At 43.7% G+C, this 24,166-nt stretch overlaps 1 protein-coding gene and 1 long non-coding RNA gene across 10 annotated transcripts in view; one reads left to right on the top strand and one right to left on the bottom strand.

The window, feature by feature from the left end:
• The window catches only part of CA10 (carbonic anhydrase 10), a 509,308-nt gene that overhangs the window by 253,418 nt on the left and 231,724 nt on the right, over positions 1 to 24,166 (top strand). The window lies entirely within an intron of this gene.
• Positions 11,904 to 12,627, bottom strand: LOC128345801 (uncharacterized). Its single transcript, XR_008316651.1, has 2 exons — positions 12,291 to 12,627; positions 11,904 to 12,171 (listed from the first exon to the last, which is right to left on the bottom strand). It is a non-coding gene; the product is annotated as an uncharacterized LOC128345801 (long non-coding RNA).

Genomic DNA, 24,166 nt, shown 5'->3' on the forward strand with positions numbered 1-24,166 from the left:
TATAATAAAATTCAGTTGTTGGAAGAAGAAAAATAACCTTTGTTAAGTTTAAAAAAAAACTGGAAGAGTGTCTTTTGACTTTAATAAGAGAGTCTTATTAAAGAGTGTATTTTGCTTTGTTCATGTGATATGGTCAAAATGTGTACAGCTTGTGTGTAATGTGTACAGTTGTTCAACATGTGTACAGTGACTTGTGCAATCTGTACTCTGCATTTCAGGAGATCCAGCTCCTATGTTGACTTTTAATCCAAATACATGTAGTCATTCACACGGAAATGTATCAATGTGTGAAAATACGTATACCTGTTTGCAATCTAATGAGGGAATAGCCTTCATGGCATTTTGACTTCAGGTTTCTGTGCCAGTTGGGAGAAATCTTTCAAACACAGTTCTGTACAGATAGAGCCACACTGCTTTTCACACAGTATGTGTAATGTGTGACCTTAGTCCCACAATTCTAGAGTTCTTCTTTAAGATCTCTGTGCCATTCATACTAAGAGGTCTCTTCACCTGCACAGAGCTCATTGGGAACCTTCTACAACTTTCTCTAAGTAGTGTTTTGGCGAGAACTCCATCCTGTGCTTCATCCCTTTAAGGGATATGCGCAACACTATCTCCTTAGTTCTTCCCCTCAGTTCTCCTCAGTGAGTACTTCTTTGAACCTTTTCTCTATGAATTTCTTCCTCAACTTTCTCTGACCAAAAATGAGGGTGGTTTCAAATGTTGTTTTCACACAGTAAATGTAATATTATTATTATTATTATTATTATTATTATTAGTAGTAGTAGTAGTAGTAGTAGTAGTAGTAATTCGATTTCTATACTGCCCTTCCAAAAATGGCTCAGGGCGGTTTACAAAGAGAAATAACAAACAAATAAGATGGCTCCCTGTCCCCAAAGGGCTCACATTCTAAAAAGAAACATAAGACACACACCAGCAACAGTCACTGGAAGTACTGTACTGGGGGTGGATAGGGCCAGTTACTCTCCCCCTGCTAAATAAAGAGAATCACCACAGTAAATATGTGGCCTCAATCCTACAATTTTAGATTTCCCTTCATTAATGGTTCTCTGTATGTTTGGGTGATACATTGCTAGCCCCATCCACATCACATGGGAAAGGAAGTGTGTGTCTGTGCACATTTTCGCCCCATCTAATGCTCTGCCCTGCCACCACATAATTGCATAGGGTTGGTTCATCTGAATTGTCCCTTAATGCACAAGCTATTTAATGTACATGCTGAAGAGTGATTTAGATCAGGTATTCTCAATGTTGGGTCCCCAGATGTCATTGGACTTCAACTCCCATAATCCCCAGCCCCAGTGGCCTTGGTCGGAGATTTTGGGAGTTGAAGTCCAATAACATCTGGGGACACAACACTGAGAATCCCTGATTTAGATCAGGGTTTCTCAACATGCGAGTCTCCAGATGTTATTGGACTTCAACTCCCATAATCCCCAGCCCCAGTGGCCTTTGTTTGGGAATTATGGGAGTTGAAGTCCAATTACACCTGGGGACCCACACTTTGAGAATCCTTGATTTAGATGACCCTCACATGGTGGGATGGCACACCAGGTGGGAAGAGATGTGTGTGCACACACTCCCCCTCTGTGTGACACAGAGGGGGCCGATGGACATACTGCTCAAATCAAGACAGAAAGAGAATCCTTAAAAAGAGTTCTCTCAATTAGAATCTCTTAGGTATATAGTTATTTATAGCCTGATCCTATGTATGTTTATTCAGAATCCCACTGAGCTCAATGGTGTTTACTCTTATGTAAGTGTTCAAAGGATTCTAGCCTGAGGCACTGCAGGTAAAATGTAACATCTGGAATTATATCCAGAAAAATAACAGAACACTTTGGAGATCCAGGACTACTTGGCTAAGCCATTCCAACTAGAAATGGACCGTTGTGTCTCAGTTTGGCTATTTCCAACTATACCGAATGCATGAAGGTATTTTATTCATCCTATAATTTCCAAGTCTCATTCTTCAAATCCTTTATTGTTCCCACTTCCAAGATGTCATTCCTGTCTTCATTGCCCTTATGATTGAGGGAGGCCATAGATTTTCACCAGGCAAGCTTGCATGTTTGTGATTGTGTTTTTGTGTGTTTTAATGGTTGAAAAAGAAAAAATTGTGCCTCTTGAATAGAACTCCATTGTATTTCAGTTGCTTATCTTTTTCTTTCCCTGAGAAATGAAAATTGAGTTCTGCAATCTGCTCTGAGAAACTGACTTTTGTTATATTTGTGCTTGCACATAGCTGTGCCTTGCGCATCCTTGCAGTGTTTTGCTTCCCTGTACATGCCATAATGCTTGTGTACTTAAGGGAGATTGTTCATAGTGGGGCGTATACATGGCAATAAAGAGCTTTCATCAGCGATTAAAGCTAGCGAAGCAAAGCTGAGAAACACAAAAGCTGTTTATTGTTAAGTACATCTCAGCATCACAAGCAGAAGCCTTGCTTGCTAAGCCACATGATTAAGTTAAAATAAAGGAGGCAGAGCTGCTGGTGCCTCCAAAAGCTTGAGTCCCACCCACCTTTCCAAACTATCCTCCCCTTCTTTGCCAATGAAAGTCTCTCCTATCAGCCATGACAGCTAGATGGAACCTCCATGTTCAATAAAGTGCATCTTTGGAAAACATGAGGCTAGAGACGAAGAGCAGGGCAACTGTTGAATAGAATAGAATAGAATAGAATAGAATAGAATAGAATAGAATAGAATAGGGTGACAGAAAGTGATAGCATCACCATCTTTGATGCTGATGATGCTGCTGATGGTGATGATTATCATAATAATGAGGCTGTTCTCTAGCACAGCCTAGCCTGGGCTAGGCTGCTCATGTGGAGTGCTAGGATCTGCACGGATCCTGGTGCTCCCGCCCAGCCTAACCCCACTCCTAAGTCTAGCTCTTAACTGAGCTTAAGGGAGCAAGTTCTCTCTTAACTCGGCTGTCAGGATTGTGTGTCTCTTCAAGCTGCATGCAGCACTCAGATACACAGATGGGTGCCTTGAGCACGCATCTGATGGGGGATCCTGTCAATGCACTATGTTTGCAGCATGGTGCATTGTGGGATATCCAGAGGCCAGGACTCTTTGACCTCCAGAGCTCCATGCTGTGTGGACAGATCGTCTGGAAGCACGGATCATCTGGGAGCGTGGTCCATGCTCCCAACAGCATTTTTGTGCTCATCTGGGGGGAAGGTGAGTTTGAGCAGCTGTCCCCCCACCGCCCACCCACTCCCCCACCCACCTGGTCATGTGATTGGCCCCAATGAATCATGTGGATGAGCCAGCCTGCACCTATCCCTACCCTTCCTCCACCAGGCACCTATGCAGTGCTTTGGCATGAGTGCAGAGGCAGCTAGGGAGCAAACAAACACCCTGAACCCCATTGTGCACCTGCACCAGAGCACTGGTCAGAGCTGTAAAGCTTCCTGATTAGGCCCCAGATGCCACCTTAAGCGCAAACCCCTCCTCCCTGCTGCCAACAAAATTCAGTAGGCATTGGGTTTTTTTGCCTTGAGGATGGTGGTTCAGCAAGTTATGAATGAAGAACTGCCACTAAAAGAGTTGAGATGCTTTCTCAGAGTGGTGTCATGTCGGTGGCACAGGTCTTGAATGCGTTTCCCAGCTTTCCCTCCTCTTTATAATAGAATAAAATGTTTCCCTCCTGTTTTTAACGGTGTGGGTGGCTCATATAGTGTTGTGTAAGGTATATCAGGGGAAATTTCTACTGTAATTGCTCTGGACAAAAGCGATGAAATTCTTTCTTCAAAGTGATATGGAGGTTCCTTGCAATAATTGTCCTGGCCATTCTTTCCTTTATCTCCTACTTGCTATTCTGCTCCTACCCGAGTGCTTTCTATTCTTCACTCTGTTCCTTGTAACATCCCCACCTCTTCTTTTCTACTCCATTTCAAAGTGTCTGTCACAAGAAGAATACAGAGGCTTGAGAGACTCTGGGTGTAAAAGGAATAAGCTGGAGGTGCCGGAATGGTTGCGAGCCCCAGCACCTCTCCCTTATTGTAAAACAGCAAAGCTTGGTTTGCCATTGAGTTTCTTATCTAATTCTTCTCCACAGATGGATGACTAGCAACTTGAGTGACTCTTGCCCTGAGAGAAGACAATATCCATCTTGTAGAACCATCTGCCTATACAGAGGATAGGAGCTGCTTCAGATGTTAATTTTTGCTGTGCACTTTTTATTTTCTTTTTTTTTACTGCTTTAACACTTAAATTCAAAGACAAATCTTTGAATTTGCTACATTGTTCAGCATGCTCAGACGTATGTGCCAAAAAAACCCAATACTACATGTGATAATATTGTCCAGTTCTCAATAAATTTAGATAGAAGCCCCGTTCCAGCATTATTCAGACTGAGGACTGTATATCCAGGTTTGGGGAAAGAGGAGCATGCTGGCTGGCCATCTCTCCCTGTATATGGAATTTGTTGTAGAGGCAAATTTGTTGCCCAGGAAATGTTTCCGCCTGTGATCTGAATAGTGGGTAGCCAGTGTTCTACATCAAGGGGAATAACTCTCCCCAGGCACAATATTTGCCTCTGCAGACAAGCACTGTACCTGGGGAGTGTAGCTAAGCAATGCACTTGGGTGAAAGTGCAGCAGAAATAGGTGATGTGCTCCTGCCCGGCCTGTATCTAGTACACTGTACCTATTTTGCTTAACTTTCCAAACAGGGTGTATTTATTTCTGGACATCTTGTACAGGTCTGTCATTTATACAGATCCATGTTAATGCTGCAGCCCGGTTCTTAATTATTTACATTCAGATGTATATATCTAAGTATCTATACAAATAATAGCATTTTCAGAATTGGAAGGGACCTTGAAGGTCTTCTCGTCCAACCTTCCTGCTCAGTGCAGGAATCTGCTACAGTATCCCTGGCAGATGGCCATCCCACCTCTGTTTGAAAACCTACAGTGAAGGAAAGTCCAGCACTGCACAAGACAGATTGTTGCACTGTCACACAGGTCTTACAGTGAAGAAATATCTCCTAATGTCGAGTCTGGATCTGCTTTCTTTTAAAATAAACTTATAATGATATTGTTGTACAATGTTCCCTCTAACAGGAATTCCCAGATGTTGTTGACTACAACTCCCATAACCCCCAAGCAAAAGCCATTGTAGTGGGGATTCTGGGAGTTGTAGTCAACAACCTTTGGGAATCCTTGTTAGAGGTAACATGTCTGTTGTACAGTTCAGCTTGGTTGAGACACAAATGACTGTTATAAAATAAAACAGGTGTGTTCGGTTCCTCCCAGAAATCCGCAATCTTTCTCTTTCCTCCTTAATATGAAAAAGCATGGGTGTATAGTGACTTTATATAGGCATAGGCTGATGAAGTAGAGACACACACACACAAAATTCAGAACTTCTCAATTGATACTTTTGCTGTTCCTAATGGCCAGCATCTTAAGTGGCCAACATGGTAACTAATGAAGAACTGGTGCTGCATGAGATGTGCCAGTGCTGCAAATAGGATCAACTAACTCAGCACCAGCACTTATGGGGAGGGGATAGAATTTCCAACTACCTCCCCTTTCCCCAGAAATCCTCTCCAAACATATGTCCCTGACTGTTATGCAGCCCCAACGAATATATTTTTGGGTGATACAGAGGATTTCCAGGGGAAGGGGAGGTCACTGAAATTCACCCCATCATGAGTGTCGGTGCCACACTAGCCTGGAACTCTTCTGCAACACCAGTGCATCTCATGGAGTACCTGCACTTCATTAGTTAGGATGTCTACCAAAAGAGAAATAAACTTCAACTTCAACCATAGAATAGCCACTGCTTGCATTTTCGTGATACCAGTAAGGAACAGAAGGGGGAGATATGCTTGACACATATGTCTTGGCAGTTTCTGAATGGTTGGTTTGAACATGTGTAAGGTCAGCCAGATAATTGAGTTCGCAGCCATACATTTAAAAAAATGTCTTGTTGGAGATTAAAAGAAGAAATAAGGCAAAATCCAGTTAAAGTTAAGTACTTTTAAGTTCTCTTAGGGCATTTCTGAGTCCAAACAGCATTTCAAATGACTGCAGAAGTGGCTTTCCATGTGGGCATGGTGTAGAAAAGGAATGGGATCTGTTGGAAGGGAAATAATTTTAAAAATCAATTTGCTATGCAGAGAGCTAACCAGATTTTTCTCTGGATTGTGGCCAGTGTCTGTAACGTTAATATGACTACTGGGGATTATTAAGGAAGTGATATCTATAAATGGACAAGGATTAAAGAAGTGATCTCTATTTTAAAAATGTTACTTGCTAGGATGGATACCCCGGCAAAGTGGTGGGCACCCAAGGCAGGTGGAGAGTGGCACCCAGCTGTTCAGCATGCCTTGAGGAGGGAGAGGGTGATCCCATGCATCTTTGCTTCCCATGGTGTCCTTTAAGTTACAGAATATGGTTCATAGCTGCAGCAAGCATATTTGAAAAACTAGTGGTTTTTCTATTATTTATCTATGTATTTTTGAAACAGGCAGGCAGAACTGCCCTTGAAACTTCAGAATGCATTTGTCCTCCACTTTTGTAGCTCTTCTCTGCTTTACCTGTGGCTTAGATTTATTTAATCTTACGTGTATAGCCTGTGCTCCCTCCAAGAAGAAACCCAGAGTGGTGCACATGGTTACATTTATCCTCCCAAGAACTCTATGAGGAAGGTTATACTGAGAGATAAGTGACTCTCCCAGAGTCACCCAATGTATTTCATGATTGAATGGGGATATGAACTTGGATTTCCCCAGTCTACTCCAGCACACACACACACACACACCACACACACACACACACACACACACACTTTTTTTTTAATAGTCAGGAAGACAGCTGCCCTGGTGACTTCAGAATGCATATGCTCTCCACAGAAGCAGCCTTTTGTAGCTGGTCTGTGCTTTACTTGTAGCTTGTACTGTTCTCTCTCCCTCCCCCCCACTCCTTGTGTTTTGATCCTGCCATGTTAGATACAAATCTACACACTACATTAGTCCTGTTAAGCACTATAACGCAACTGATGTTTTCCATATTTCTCTATATCTCTGCTGATGAGCAGTTGAGAAGTGTGTGTGTGTGTGTGTGTGTGTGTGTGTGTGTGTGTGTGTGTGTGACAGCCATTCCTATGATAATAATCTTTACTGCTGCCACCAAGTTGACTTTTATGTTTTTTTTCTGGCTGTCTACTGAAACAGCCTTCCAAACCTCTATTTCATTCAAAGTTAGGTAGTGTAGAAAGGCTTCTAAAGTGTGGGGCAGGGTAAACAGAGATTGCTAAATTCAAAAAAAGAGAAATTTTACCCTAAAACAGTAGTTCTTTTTCAAAAATGTAGTACAAAGAAGCAGCAGCCATATGAGCATAAAGGAATAAATAAAATAGGAGAAAAACACATCCAATCTAACTTGCATCGAATACTCATGCTTAACTCAGAGTCTTTACCAGGAGTTTTCTTATAATCACCAGCTTCTGCCGCGAGCCTGACTTTTTCCCTTGCTCAGCTTCAGGTCTGGCTCTTCCTTTCCAGTATTGGAGGTTAAACTCCTGACTGGTCCTTCAGCTGCTTTGAGGGTGAATCAGACCTTAAAACTGATTTAACTTTCCCAGTGATTTTTCAGCTCTAAATTTCAGTGTCAGCCGCTCTTCTCAGCTATTCTCTCCTGACTCTCCAAGAACCCAACTCTAACTTGAACTGACTATCTGCTGCTGGCAAGCCTCTTTTTATTCTCTTTCCCCCCGCCAAATTTTCCTAAACAAACCAATCTGGACAACTCAGGTTCCCTCCATTATTTTTAAACATAGCAAATCAAATCAAACCCTCTCTTCCCTACAAAGGTTAACCAGAAAAGCTCTCTTCCCTTCCAAACCAAATGTAGAACAGGAACTGTGAACTTCTGACCCCTGCTCAGCTTTTAAACATGGAAACATAGGGAGCAAGCAAATACATAGGCATGATGGAAATTTGTAACCGTATAGATCTGTAACACAAAAAGAGGAAGTTCAGTCCTCATTCCTTCACAGCGTGTGTTTGTATTTTGATCCCACTCATTAGGTACAAATCTACATCTTGCCAGTTATTGTTAAGGCACCTGCCTAGTCCTGCTTCCACCCCCGCAGCTGCTCACAATTGACTCCACCTCTCACTACCTGTGGCTCCACCCATCATCTGTGAACTGCCTAACCAATTTGAACCAAACTTGGAACCACTGTAGGGACACATAGGGAGACCTCGACAGCATAGTTTGTGATTATGTCATCCACCCCAATTCAAGATGGTGAACATGTAAACATTTGAAGCGCAAGTAGGAAACAATTTGGACCAAATTAAGTACAGTTGTAGGGACACATACCAACAGCTCAGCAGTGTAGTTTGTGATTATATCATACATACTGACACCTCAGCGATGTAGTTTGTGATTATATCATCCACCCCAGATCAAGATGGCGGACATGTGTGCATTTGAGGTGCAAGTGGGAATTGGACCAAGTTTAGTACACACAGGGACACCTCAGTGGCATAGTTTGTGATAATGGCATTCACCCCAGTTCAAGATGGTGGATATGCGAATGTTTGAGGCACAAGTGAGCTAACTTGTGAACCACTAACTTGTGCTAACTTGTGATTTGGACCAAATTTGGTACCATTGTAGTGACACATAGGGACAGCTCAATGGCATAGACTTTGATGATGTCATCCACCTCAATTCAAGATGGTGACAGCATGGACATTTGAGGTGGAGGTGAGCTAACTTGTGATGATGGTAATTCTCAATTAAGATTATAGTAAAAGGCAAGTAGGCAGATTAATTCTTTCCAGGACTACTTGTTTATTCATAAGAGTAACTGTTTCGCCAAGATAGTTCTCTTTTTGCTTGCAACTGCTATACTAATACAGACCATTTGTATTGTGTTTGTCTTTGAACCACAGTATAGGCAAGGTGTTTTTGCTTGCATTCATCACCTGCTGACTTGCATCTTTTATCATGCCAGTATGAAAAAGCTCCCTAACATGTATCTTGTTTTCCTAGGCCAAAGGATTTCTTCACAGTGTAGGCGAAAAACTATCGTTCATTCACCATTTCAGTCTCTGAACAAAAATGTCATTTAGAATATCAAATGTTATCAAAGAGCTGCTTTCTTTAATCTGTCTTTTTTGTATAGCTATTTTATTTGGCTGTTTCTCGAATATTGTCCAGGTGGCTGTGGACTATAGTTTTTGGGTTGTATGCTTCTGGTAATTCAGCTCTGTAAGGTTAGTCCCTCAACCTGTATGATGGTTGCGTACTTTGACATTATTTCACCACACATATTATGTTGGCAGCTAAAAATCTTCACAGGAGACCTAATCTAAGCCCTGGGTTCAGAGGCTTCGTGGATGCAACACTAAAGGGCCACAAAAGTGTTCAGTGCTAGGTATAACTAGGGCAAAATACAAAGTACTGGTTATTACCTATAAAGCCCTTAACGATTTGGGCCCATGGTATTTAAGAGAATGCCTTCTTAGTTATGAACCCCATCACCTATTAAGATCTTCAGGGGACGTTCGTCTGAGGATGCCACCAGCTCATCTAGTAGCAACTCAAAGCTGTGCCTTCTCTGTAGTTGCCCCAGAACTGTGGAATGCACTTCCTGCTGAGATTAGAGCTCCTCCATCCCTACTGGCTTTTAGAAAACAAGTTAAGACAGCAAGGTGTATTGAAGCATTCCTGTAACCAAGTTAAACCATTTTTAGGTGTATCTAGAAAGCTAAAAGCTTCAGACAGAACTAGTCTGTAGGAATTTTAATAAAAAGTCTTTTTTTCTCTGTTCTTTATTTTTCCAAATCTCTAAGGGTTGGATTATTAACCCAGCAGGGAGCAAGCCCACTGGCGCAAACACATCTCAGACAGCTTGACCAAACTAACAATTAATTCCATGTTCAAGCAGACGCCTGGGAGAACAGTTGGTTTTATTTTTGCCTATTAACAAAGGGGGAGCAAATTTTTTTATTTGCCTGATACCCAGTTACAGAGGGACTTGGACTAAAGTACTCAATCCAATGGTCCAGTTCTCTGAAAGTCCAGAATGCTTGGTGGCAGCAGTAACTACAGGAACTTCTGGGTTTGCCAGAATATTTCCTTTTTCTTTCTGGGTTTTGGAAAGTTAAAGGTTTTTAACAGCCTAGCAGCTTCTCAGAGCTCTCAGACAGATGACTCAGTTGATAAGAGTCCCCACCCCCACACCATGAGCTAGGTATCTGAGGAAGCAGCTGAGGACTGGTTTAGACCAGTCAGGGAGATTAATCATTAACCTAGCCTGAGTCAAGAAAGGAAAATATTTCCACACCACCAGTCCACCACATGATGCAACTGTTAAGAACTGCAGTAGCCCACATGCTACTGATGACAAGCATATGACTCTTGTGCCGCTGGAAAGACTGGCGGCTTCTAAGGTTAGGCTGGATAATAAACTTAGCATTCTTTACTGCAAACAGTTTATTTCTTCTTGACATCAACCTTCAAAGCCAAAAAGAGGTGACTGAGCCCCAAAACACCACTTCCATGCATAAACAGACTGTAAACGTTGGATGTCTTTTTTAAAAAAAACCACTAACAAGCATTATTGTGTTGATTTTAAAACTATCAACATTTTTTTAAATGGCCAATGGAGATTGAGGACATCTTGCTGGAGGACAAGTATTGAGGATGGCTAGAAGACAAACAACCAGAGCTGACAGAGGTCAAACATGGATGATGGCCTGAGGTGGCATGTCTGTGGTTGTTAGAAATCATAGCTCATTTCCCTGTTATCTGTTCTGAAACACTGCTGGGTATACAGGTGTTATTAAGTCATCATCTTGGGCGATGAGAAGAGGTGAGCGATAGAAGTAGGCATGTGCATGGAACCGGCAACTGCTAGTTCAAAGGTGAGGGGATAACTTTAAGGACTGGAGAGGGTGCTCTCCCCGCCCCTGGCCGTGTTTCCTCCACCAGCACTGTCATTAAAATAGGTCCTGAGGGGCGTCAGTGTACCTCCTTGCTGCCCCAGTACATCGTGGACTGAAAGTGTCTGCTGTGTGTGTGCACGTCCATCATGCACACGTAGCGGACACTTCCAGCCACTTCTGGTCCGCAACGTACCAGGGCGGCAAAGAGATGCACTGCTGCCCTCTGGGACTGATTTTAATGACAGTGCCGGGGGTGGGGGAGGGAGTAACCTCCCCAGTCCTTAAAGTTATCCCCCCCCCCACACACACACCTTTGAACCAGCGGAAACACCAGACCTTTGAACTGGTTCGGATGTCCATAAAGGGCCTCCAAACTGGTTCTGTACACATCCCTAGAGAGTAGTAGAATGATGAGGCCTCATAGTTACATGAGTGTGTTGTTTGGTCTTTGTATATTGTTGGGGGGAACTCCACTTTATTATACCCTTTCCCCTTCTTTACAGCTAAAGGTTTATTCTCACTTCATATTTTTTCTCCTCAGGTTAAAAAAAAGTAAAAGATAGCCTAATTCTAATTCACTTTCCCATTTGATGGGGTGTGTATATGTTTTGTACTAAGGAATGCACAACCCAAGTACAAAAAGTACAGTTGCCTTGCTTACATTTTATTCCTTACATTATATCATCACTATTTCTGTATTTGTTAGTTTCCCCACATTTTGTTCTTTAACAACTACACATCAGCTTCAAGCAAGTTTATTTGGATGTAAGCACTATTGACTGTAGAATTGGATCCTAGAGAGAGAATTTATTCTCCTTTGTTGAATTTAGCCATGGCTACAGCCTAGAAGTCCCATCCCAAGTGTCTAATACACACTGCTGACATTTGCATTGTCTGTGTGCATGCATATTTCTCTCCCTCCCTTTCCCCTACTTTGATTGACACTTGAGAACAAAACAAGAAGGTGAAATGACTCTTTATTTTTTTCCTTGATGTTAAGTAGCTGTGACACTGCTGAGGTGTTTGTCTTTGTTGTTATTCCTGGCATCACCAATGGCAGATATGGGAATATGACACACACTGAGAAGATGCCTTTAATTGCAGATGCTGTTCTAAGGATATTACCACTCTTGACAGATTTGCTGATGTGTCGTTTATTCCTGTTGCTTTTTAGGGAATTTGCTTTCTCTGCTTAGAGGCTTCTGTCTCATTTTCTTGGGCTTTTGATCTGTGGGCAATATTTAATGTAGACAATCAGCATAGAATCCTGTTCTGAGGCATCTGGTCTCAAGGACAGGGACCTCCAGCTGTGAGGCAACATACTATAGCAACATATTGGCCCCTCACCATTTTCTTCCTGGGTGATCCAAAGAGGTGTGAACCATGTTCACCATAGCAAGAGGCTGTGAAGGGTTTTCTGAGGTCACAATAAGCCTTTCACTGATCTTTGATGTGAGGCCCATGTGATACATCTGGGGAGGACCAGTTACAGTTCCCATTGGCATAACTGGGAGGGGGCAGCCAGGGCACGTGCCCTAGGCACCACTGGGGGGGCACACCAGTGCTTGCCACCCCCTCCCCATTGCCCACCTGTCCAGCCCCAAGGCCCCTCAGCCACTTGCCCTCCTGCTTGCCTTAACCTCCGGCCTACGATTGGAGCCGCCTGCAAACTGCAGAGCTCTTCTCTCCCTGCCTCTCAGTTGATTGGCGGGTGGGCGGGGCTTCCAGAGAGGCCTCCGTGCAGGCCTCCCTGAAGCCTGAACTCGAGTAGGCCGACAGGCCCCAAGCAAGCAAGCAAGGAGGCAGGCAGATTCTCTGCAGCAGACCCTCTGCCCAGCCCAGCCAGCCCAGCCCAGCCTTTGCCAGGTAGAATGTGAATTCCCTTTTCTGGTTACACCCGCCCCCCATATATAGGGATCTGCTTGCCATAGGGCTTTTATATGGGGGGTGGGGGGGAGACTGAGAAGTCTCTGAATATTTAATTTAAAACAGAGTGGAAACTTTGCTGGCTTTAAAAACAAAAACTATCTAAAAAGCCCTATAAGTGGCTTGTTTCATGGAAGAAAATTACAAAAACTTCTGAAACAATATCATATTCATTCATTCATTCATTCATTCATAAATGCACTTATGTTCAAGTTGTTTTGCAACCCAGAAGGTCTGAGTGAGAACTGTGAAGCATGTGTTGTGCTTTGGTTTTATTTTATTTTTCTTGTGTGTGAACTGCTCCCCAATAACTCACAGGGACTTCAGGGTAAATCTGGCCAACCTGTGAATGCAGCACCACCATTCCAGAGGAGATGTGTGTTAAAGCGCTTTAAAAGCCTCGTGTGAAAAACCTCCTAGAATCAATTTACTGAATTTGTTCAGAATTCTGAGAAAACATACATAGGCTCACTCTGCATGGTTGAAAGTCTCCTTTGCTAATCTGCAGCGAGGGGTCCATTTTAATACTTAGTGTTTCTAGTGTGTTCTAGGCATTAAAAGTAGCACAAATATATAGTACTCAATGTATATCACTATATATTGTGAAGTGTGCGTATGTGTATTCAGTGAAATGTATTTCCAGGCAGCATACTTATTTTGTAATATCAGACTTAAATCCTTGGGGGCCCTGGACTTTGAGGGGCTGGGGGCCCATTTGAAAATCTGATCTCTGTGCCCATTCCAACCTTGCTATGCCCCTGGCGGAATAGATACATAGGTATTGATCACTATACATGGGTTTCTGCACAACAGCTGCACAGAAGAAACTTCCATGTAGGAAATGTGTCTCTTGTAAATTGACCCTGAATTTTCCATCCATGACTGGGATATCTGAGAGTTAGAGTCAATAATAAAAGAACAGCACACTACTTGTGATAGAAAGGGGCAAATTACAATGATTTCTTAGTCTGGCAGGGGCTGGTTTTGGCCCTGGCAGAACTTGGCTGTCTGCTCCTGTTTCAACTGCCTCTGTCTAGTGTGGCAAACTAATGTGTCCTCCTCCCTCCTGGTGCCAAAGTAAGCACTAGTGTGGTGAATGCACATATACCCCATCATGAGCCAACAGTCATCACAAGACAAAGGCTGGCAGGAATCATCACTGGTTTATAGGCTCCCCCACCCCCCACCTTCTTCTTCCCCTATTTTGCTAGTGGCTATTTGGGCAGGTGATCCTCTAGGACAAAGTCATGTTTTTTTAAAAAAGCATGTGATGAGACAGAAAATGACACTTGGAATCCTCACATAACTCCTGACTGTTGTTCTAAGTCTTTAACAGAGATGGCTCATGTTTTCAGGTTTTGCTCAACAACCATGTCTAGATGGTACAGTGTTCTAGTCTAGATGGTACAGTGTTCCTTTTAACAGGGATTTCCAGATATTGTTGACTACAAGTCCCATCATCCCTGTTTGGACAGGGGCACAATTTCAGTGCTTGCCCTAGGTGCTATTTTCCCTAGATATGCCCCTGACAGTTGCCGCTGGCCTGTCTGTTGGCAGCTCGGGGGCAGGCCTTCTCTGTGGCTGCCCCAGGGCTTTAGAATGTACTCACTGTCAGAATAATAGCTTCTCCATCTCTGGTTGTTTTTAAAAAGACCCTTAAGATATACCTGTTGTCCCAAGCTTTTAATTAAAATTAATTTTAAATTGTTTATTTGTTTTATTCTGTGAAATTGTTTCGATTGTTTTACTCTGTGAATTGTTTCTAATCTATGAAACTTAATTGTTTTTATTTCATATTGTAATTTGGACTGTGTGTGTGTCTCTGTGTGTGTGAGAGAGAGAGAGAGAGAGAGAGAGAGAGGTGATAGATAGATAGATAGATAGATCCCAAGAATTTTTACTTCAGAGAAAATTTATCACACAGAAATTTATCTGAGGAAGAAGTCATTTGGCTTCATTTGCTTTGAATTTCACTTCTAGGAAAATGATAATGGCTCCTCTAGGACCAATAAGATCTTTTTTCATTGAACAGGTGGGCTCATTGTCTATTATGAAAGCAATGCCAGTCGAGCCATCTCCTTTTTTGTTATATATTGGATATACCTATGAAATAGGGATGTGCTCGAATAGGCTTCGGCACCGGCAGGGGTACTACTTTAAGGGTGGGGGAGGGTGTACCCACACACACTCCCGCCGCATTTCCCCGGCCGGCGCTATCCAAATTTCAAGCCCCTCGGGGCAGCAGCGTTCCTCCCTGCCGCCCTGTTCCCCTCGTCGGCCAGAAGTGGCCGGAAATCGCGAGCGCCCGTCATGCGCACGGCGGGCACATGTGTGCTCGCGACTTCCGGCCACTTCCGGCCAATGGGGGGAACAGGGCGGCAGGGAGGAACGCTGCCGCCCTGAGGGGCTTGAAATTTGGAGAGCGCCGGCGGGGGAAACGCGGCGGGGGGGTGAGTACACCCTCCCCCGCCCTTAAAGTAGTACCCCCGCCGGTGCCGAAGCACCGAATCCTGCCCCAGCGCCGAAACGTTTCGGGCACAAGCCTACTATGAAAGGCTTAAAGAAGGTTCTTTTTTGAACTATAGGAGGCTCACTGTTTGAGCATCCGGAATGGAGGTGTGCAGTCACATATTGGCAAGGTTTACCGTGAAGTCCCTGCGGACTATTGGGGAGCACTTCACACATGATTCAGGTTTTTCATTGTGTGTTAGAGTGTAGCCCGATCTATATCCATGGTTAAAAAATCTACTTCTTGTGTTGGTTTTGGGGGGCAACTTCAAACTCACAGTAAAGCCTCTCAGTAAACTTGTGGTTAGGGATGTGCACAAATTGATTTTTTGGATTCGATTTATGCCCCAAACAAATCACCCCAATTTTTTTGGTATCCAAATCTACTCCCTCCAAATCACCCAGATTCGATTTGTATTTGCTTTGATTTGATTCGGATTTGGACCAATTCAGACCACTTACCAAGGTCCTAGGGGCACAAAATTTGGGTGGTGGGTAGATCCCCATGGGTGCCACCTACCGCCCAAATTTCAAGGCAGTGGGACACTTGGTTGATTTTTAATGAATTTCTTTAGTTTTTACTGATTTTGAACATTTCTGCCATAGGAAACATTGGGATTTGAAGTTGCCATATCCTAACCACAGATAACCAGCTTGCTTGCTTGCTTGCTTTCTTTCTTTCTTTCTTTCTTTCTTTCTTTCTTTCTTTCTTTCTTTCTTTCTTTCTTTCAAAGCTAAGCTCTAGCCCTTGTAGAAGTGGAGTTATGGAGCAAAATGTGCAGTCACTATTTTTCAAGTGTTTGGATTATTTGGTGTATAATAACTTTTCCTCATAATGAATCCCTATGAGGATTCATTGCACACCTTCATTTCTTCTGTTCATTTTGACTGTCACTGGACAGTGCCAACTGTCAACTGCCATGTGTCAACTACACCCTCCCCACACCTGCAAGGCAGTGGGGTACTCATTTTAATTTTGGGGAATATTGAAATGTTTAGATTCATTGGTGTCTTCATTATACTCCATCATTCCTTCTGTTCATTTTGACCCCACTGCTTTGCAGTTTGGGTTGCGGAATTAGTGGTATCCCATGTTCCAACTACCCCGCAAGCCACTGTGTACTCAGTTTATATTTTAGGAATTTTGAGGTGTTGAGACTCTTTGGTGTGTAATGAATCCTCATAGGAATTCATTATGCGGAAAGGTTATTAGACACCAAAGAGCCTAAACACTTGAAAAAAATCCTCGAACATGAACTGAGAAGTACCCCACTGCCTTGCAGGTGGGAGTGGGGTGTAGTTGGCACATGGCAGTTGACAGTTGGCACTGTTGAAAAGCCAGTCGAAATGAATAGAAGAAATGAAGGTGAAAGAATAATGAATCCTCATAGGGATTCATTGAGGGAAAGTTCTTATACACGAAAGAATCCAAACACTTGAAAAATAGTGACCACACATTTTGCTCCTAAACTCCACTTCTAGAAGGGAGTTTAGCTTTAAAAAAGAAAGAAAGCTGGGAATCGGGGGGGATTAATAGGAGGGATCCGAATCTTGAATCAATTTGAATCTAATCAGGCGTGATTCAATTTGTACCCAAATCTAGCCAATGGACTACAAGGGTGATTTGTTTTGTCTCCAAATCACCCAAATCAGCTAGATTTGGGTACAAATTGATTTATACCTGAATCAATTTGCACATCCCTACTTGCGGTAAAGTCTGCTATCTGAAAATGCTCCAGGTTATAGGATTAGTTCTGAACATGAACAGATAACATAACAACATGGAGGCATAGTGCTCTTCAGGTGCAGTTGACATTAAACATCTTAAGAGCACCAAACATATAAGCAAAAGGATCATGAGAGTTGCTTGTATAGAACAGTTATATACTTTACATAGACTCTGTTCTATCGTCATGAAAAGTATAGAAGAAAAGAGAATGTATGTTAGTCCCTGGGCATAACTCATCATGGACAGAGGCTTCATGAATAACAATAAAGACCATGGAGAAAGCTGAATGTGAACATTGATGAGAGGTTAAACAAACAGAGTACATCTACTCCTATAGGTGTCATTTGATTCCCAGCCCCGGAGTATGTTTGGCTTTCTTTTTCCTGCTTGAGGTTACAAATTTATTTGTTTGTTTGTTTATTTATTTATTTTACATTTATATTCCACTCTTCCTCCAAGGAGCCCAGAGCGGTGTACTACATACTTAAGTTTCTCCTCACAACAACCCTGTGAAGTAGGTTGGGCTGAGAGAGAAGTGACTGGCCTAGAGTCACCCAGCAAGTCTCATGGCTGAATGGGGATTCGAACTCGGGTCTCCCCGCTCCTAGTCCTACACTCTAACCACTATACTGGCTCACACTCACACATGCAATCTGTAATTCTCTTTAGAAAGGGTTGACATCAAATGCTCCACAATCCAGCGGATGGTCCAGGAATAGAGTTGCCATCTCTGACTGAAGCTATTCCTAGTGACTCTTGCCCCCACCCCACCAAATCTTTTTCACAATATCAAGCTATTAAAAACTCCAGGATTGTTTTCAAGGTCACTTGGTGTTCAGTGCTGATTCTTTGAGACTCCAGGGCAATCTTGGAAGGCTGGCAACCTGATATAGGAGCACCTGATGCTGTAGTATTGAAGCAAAGTGGTGCAGACTAGACCAGTGCCTGGATGGGGAACTACTGGGAGCCTAATGTAAGCCACATGGGCCAGGGTGATTGTCCCCCCTCCCCATAAATAAACCTGTAATAAGCTTACTTTTAAATTATTCAAGTAGACCTCCAATACAATGTTGCATTGTATCCTCACTGTCTAATAGGAGTGCATATAACAGGGCTGTTGTCATACTGTTTTAGGCCATGCTGGGACAGGGAGAGTTTCAGGAAAGGTCATTCCCTTACGGCCTTCCACTGCTGTGCTATATTGTGCTAAAGAGTCAATTTCTTGGCTGCCTACAAGCCAGAGATGCTCTAACCCCCAGACCTTCGGGCCCTGGCCCGTGACCTCCAAGGCCCGTGGGGGAGGGGCTCCACAGGCCAGGGGCCTCCTGCTGCCGCCACAAGCACCCCGCCACCACCACAAGCTCTCCTCCCCAATATGTCAGCCACCCATGTGTGCGGCTGTGGGGTGGGGGTGAGGCCAGCAGGTGAAGCGGGAACAGTTGACCCTCCAGCTCAGTGGCCTCTTAGAACTGCGAGCCGCGGCGGTGCACCTGCGCAGCTTGAATACAGCGCCACAAGCCCATGGCCATCACAGGCTTGCAACATTGTATTTGAACTGCACAGGCGCACCGGAGCGCCTTTCTAAGAGGCCGCTGAGCTGGAGGGTAGACTATTCCTGCTCCGCCCAGCGCTGCTTCTGCCGCCACTGTGGAGACATGGAGTAAAGTTTGTCTGGAGACATGGAGTAAAGTTCTAAAAGTAGTGTATTCAGGAAATCCACCAGGGAGATAGATAACAACCACATGCCTTGCTGTCGATATAGGAACAGAAGAGGGAGATATAGCTAGATATAGGAACAGCTAGATATAGGAACAGAAGAGGAAGAAGAAGGAGGTCTCTCTCTCTCTCTAGGTCAGAGAATGAGACTATTAGTCTAACAAAAGGGGAAGTCCAGTAGAGAAAGCATAGTCAGAGAGGGGATTCCCTTGCCCAGTAGCTCTACTTCTGGTCGTCAACAGGGTTGCTGGAGTGAAGAGTCGATGCAATCTGTAGCTGCATGCATTTTCAGCACCTGACACCAGAGCTCTCAACATGTTGTAGCTAAAAATTCTAAAAGCTCACAGGACTGTTTTGTGTATTTTAAACACGGCAAAAGGTACCTTTCAAAGAGAATACCATTGATACCAGTGGCACCTGAAAGTGACTGGGAGCAGTACTACCCCACCTGGCATCCTTCGCAGTGGCTGTCCCACCTACTGCACTCATCAGCCCTCTGTGTATGCATGGCGTCCATTTGCGTCATCAGCATAGTGTTGCTGACCATGCAAATGGCCGCCATGCATAGGCTTGATGAGTGCCGTAGGCGGGACAGCTGCCGTGAGGGATGCCAGGCAGGATGTGGCTGCCCTCGGAGGCTCTCAGGTGCTGCCGGTATGGATGGTAACGTCGTTTAAAGTACCTTGCTTCACCCCCACCCCACAGCGACACCCTCACTGGCTGCCTCTGCATATACTTTGACATTGCCAAGGAGTGCCCCAAGTATGTGGAAACCACTATCTTGTTTGGGGATGGCCTCGTTTCACTTCTCAGCTGATAGGCACTCATGAATTTGAGTTTGCTATTACAAGAAATGATATGATGTGAAGTGATATATTTTGGGAACAAAATGATATAAAGGTGTTTCTAGATTGAGATCTGTTGTGATGTTGGCTGCAGTCTAATGCACACTTAGCTGGAAGTAAACTCCACTAAACATGTTGGGATTTACTTCTGAGTAAACATATACAGGATTGTTCTGCATAGCTAAAACCCTATGCTTATGTACTTGAAGGTATGAACTCATGAGGCCTTAAGTCAGAGAAAGCCTACTTAGGATTATGCTGCATGAGTTTAAGGTGGGAAATCACTGGTTCAAATCTCAGCTGAGGCAGGAACTCACTTGGTAGCCTTAGGCAAGCTACAATTCTCCAGCTTCCTCCATCTCCAATATAGGGATAATATTATTGATTTACCCTATGATTAATGAGATCATATGAAGTACTGTCTGTTGTTTACTCAAAGACCCCTATATAACAGTTTTGTAACAGTGCTTAGCATTGATATGAGCCTCTGGTGGTGCAGTGGTAAAACTGTCGCCCTGTAACCAGAAGGTTACAAGTTCAATCCTGACCAGGGGCTCAAGGTTGACTCAGCCTTCCATCCTTCCGAGGTCGGTAAAATGAGTACCCAGAATGTTGGGGGCAATATGCTACATCATTGTAAACCGCTTAGAGAGCTCCGGCTATAGAGCGGTATATAAATGTAAGTGCTATTGCTATTGCTATATGTATATTGCTTTGCTGTGTTCTGCCAACAGTGTGAAGTTCTTGAAGTTGCCTTTTGAGCTATCAAACTGATAACGGCAGGAATTGCAAAATGGAACCAGTGACGGACTGTGTGCGGCTCTCTCATTTCTAGAAAACACTCTTTCAGTTTTTGCCGATTGATTTGATTTGATTTGATTTGATTTGATTTATATACCATCCTTCAAAAAAATGGCTCATTTCATATGTTAATAAATGATGAAGTTCCTGTTGGATATAATAAGTGAGAGTGATACTAATACAGCAATTAGTGCTTCATTTTATTATTGCAGGCCATCCAGCTCACCTTAGATTCGATTTCCTGAATCTCAAGCGAAAATGAGGGTCTTGCATTATTATTTCACTTTATAGTTATTATTTCACTTTATAGTAGTGAGCAGTTTGGTAGGGAAACTGTGCTTACTGTTGTAAGACTGTGCAGTGAAAACATATTTCTCCAGAACTCTTTCATCATTAGCCAAATGTTCCAGCAATCAGCTACACTAATAACAGTTCCCCATTAATACATTTTCAGGAGAAACAGTGTAGATATAAATGAATTCATACATAAATTTGGCAGTTAACAGCTTTAATCATCTATACCTCCATCCTAATATTATCATCACTGGGATAACCACCTAGTGGTTAAAAAGAAAGTGGGGGCTTGGGGGAGGATATAGCCCAAAGAGCAGGGGGAATGAACTATGCTAAGTACAGCTAATTCAAATGTACAGAAACAGCACATAATTCAGCCTGTCCTGGACTGTAACATTTCAGATCTGGGTGCAGGACTGCTTGTTAGGGATGTGCAAATTGATTCGGCACAGAATTGATTCAACTCGAACCTGGTTGATTTGAGTGTTTCTACTTTGAAATGTATCACCCCCCAAAAGGGGTGATTAGATTCGCAATTGAATTGAATCAGCCAGATTCATATCGAAGCTAGCTGAATCGATTCTACCTTCAGTGTATGGGGAGGAGAGCCTCATGTACTTTTAAAAACAAAAGGTGCTGGGGAGCCCTGAAATTGCCATTACTCATTGCAAAACCTGCAGTGGGGGGAGGGGAGGGGAGGCGGTGACCCAACCTGCCATTCCCCGGCGGCCACTGGCTGCTCCTTTGACAAAGAAGAGGCACATGGTGGTGCCTTTTAACTGCTCCTGGTGGGAGCAGACAACAGTAATGCAAAGCTGGAAGCCGCAGGGAGGCAGCAACCAGAACTGCCATCCCTCCCTGCGGCTGGCCTGGCTGGCTGCTCACACTTACTAAAGCCAGTGCTGGGCTAAGCCTCCTTTAAGCGGCCTCTTTGCAGGCGTGGGGAGGCCATTTAAAGGGGTAGCCTGGTGTTCTTTTAGCTAGAACGCCCGAGTTTTTGCACTACAACACTGTTAATGAAGGAAGCCCGTTGTTCTTTTGCTAGGATCTGGGGGTCCAGTCACTGCCTCCCTACCACTGCCAGCTCTGCATTATTGCTGTCCACTCCGGCCAAGAGCGGTTAAAGGGAGCCTCCGCGTGCCTCTTCTTCGTCAATCATAGGAGCGTCTGGCAACCACAGGGTGGTGGTGGATGGGTTACCTCTCCCCACCCCTGTGGGCTCTGCAATGAACCAAGGTAATTTCAGGACACCCCAATGCCTGAAAAAAACTTTTTTGTAAGTACATGAGCCCCCCCCACACACACACACACAGAGCACAGGTCAAATCGATTCAGATTTGATTAAAAACATCAATTCCAGATCGAATCAAACTGGTTTTGAGCAGGCTAGATTTGTATTTGAATCAAAACTGCTGGCTTTGATTTGAACACGAAACAAATCACAATTTTGTATTTGTGCACATCTCTACTGCTTGTAGAAAGAGTCTGCTTTCTGCCCCATCATGAAGCTGAAACAGCCGGACAACGCCACTAAGATCCCTGAACTTCTGGATTCTGAACTTCTGTCAAGCCAGGGTAGTCCTCCGTCAAGTGAAGGGAGGGATCTGCTCACTCTAGGGTGGAAGGTCTGCATATGGAAGCCCACCTCTGCTGAAACTAAAAACTCCATTTAGATATCTTTGTAAGGTGCTTTGAACACCTAAATAGTGGCAAGGCAAGGCAGTGTTTCAGCAGCAGGTTTGAATTGACTAAGATGTCCACAAAGGGGGCATTAAAGTGAGCCTATCAGTGACTGGAGACTTCTAGACATTAAAGACCAGCCTAACAGACCACCATGATAGTGAAGAGCTAGGGAAATGGTTCTGAATAGTCCTGTCACCATTAATGTGAAATTGTTTCTGGGTGCTGATGACTTCATTCATAATGGCTGGTCATGAATAACCATCCCATTATGCCCCAGCCACTAGCATATTATGCACTGAAACCAGTTGTTAATGGTGTAACAATATACTGATGATGGGCTAGAAGGACAATAATGGCAACACTGTTATAATGCATTACGCCTAATGGGGCAGTGAAATGGAAAGGAAGCCCATTTCTGAAGACCTATTGGAGTTCAGCCATCATTTCTTCAACCATGGAAACTGTTGCCAGCCTTATTATGTATGGCTTGTTATCATTCCATTACATGGAACATATGCTATGCCATAAACACAGGATAGCAATTTCCCAGGCCATCCAAAGGATACAGCTCAAAATATTTCATAGCAAGCATGCGCAGTGCATAACCACTAGAGAGCACGGTCTAGCTCTTCCTTTGCTCCAAATTACAACTGCATTCAAATAAATAGATTATAACAAGAGATACCTATTGCAGTGGTTAACGAGTTTTATTATACATTATTATTGGTATAAGTGGACTATTAGATTAAATATGAGGGGACAGGATTCCTTCATCTTTAATAATCAACTAGAGCCTATGGTTGATTTCTAAGCAGAGACAGTTGCCAGGCCTCACTCTTGTCAGACGGCACACCCTCTGATCTGGAAGCCTTGCGTTCTAATCCCAGATCCCTGTGATCAATTGGGATGGGTTCACAAATGAGGCAACCCCCATACAATCACTTTGAAAGCAATGGGGCTGCCAGCCGGCTTGTAGCTGAGCCACACTCACATGAATGTGTCACTTGTCTTAAACTGGCACCTCCATGTAAGTGGAATATATGCAACCACCCTGATTCTCATGGTAGTGGTGGCACATTAGCAGTGAGAATTGTGGCAATTTCTTGTACACTCATTGGGAATCTCCAGTCCTGATGATAGATAGGGATTGAGAGAACCTACTTCGGACCCCACTGGAGACTAGATAACCAAGGAACACCACTTATTGCACTTTGACTGTGCCCTTTGACAGAAGCAGTAGTGCTTTGAGTGACCACACATGCCTGGTCGCATGTGGCCACTTTACCCAGCAATGTGGCAAACTCCAATGGAAGTCAACGCAGGGAAGCTCTGGCAAACCCAGGGGTGGTTGAGGCTTTGTGAGAGCTGAGAGGTGAGAAGCAGATGGCTGAGCTCCTTGGAGAGAAGCCATCTGAGTGAAGCAATCTCAAAGGAAGAGAAGGAACCAGGTAACAACTGAAGTCTCTTCCCTCCCCTACTAAGGCCTCCAGGGAGTGGGGGGAACCCACAACACCATCTCCCAGATTGAAATCATGAAATACACAATCGGTGCCTTCATTCTGACTTAACCTAATGATGACTCTGTGCGTTCCTGAGATCATTGGGTTGAGCCTGGCTCATATGTTAACCAGCCACCTTGATGAGGGAAATGCACTCTGAATGTGCTCAGAAACATAATTTATTGGTGTACATATTCAGAGACTGAGCCTTTTCACCTAAAA

The sequence above is a fragment of the Hemicordylus capensis genome, chromosome 2 (assembly GCF_027244095.1).
Source record: "Hemicordylus capensis ecotype Gifberg chromosome 2, rHemCap1.1.pri, whole genome shotgun sequence".
NCBI classification, from domain to species: domain Eukaryota; kingdom Metazoa; phylum Chordata; class Lepidosauria; order Squamata; family Cordylidae; genus Hemicordylus; species Hemicordylus capensis.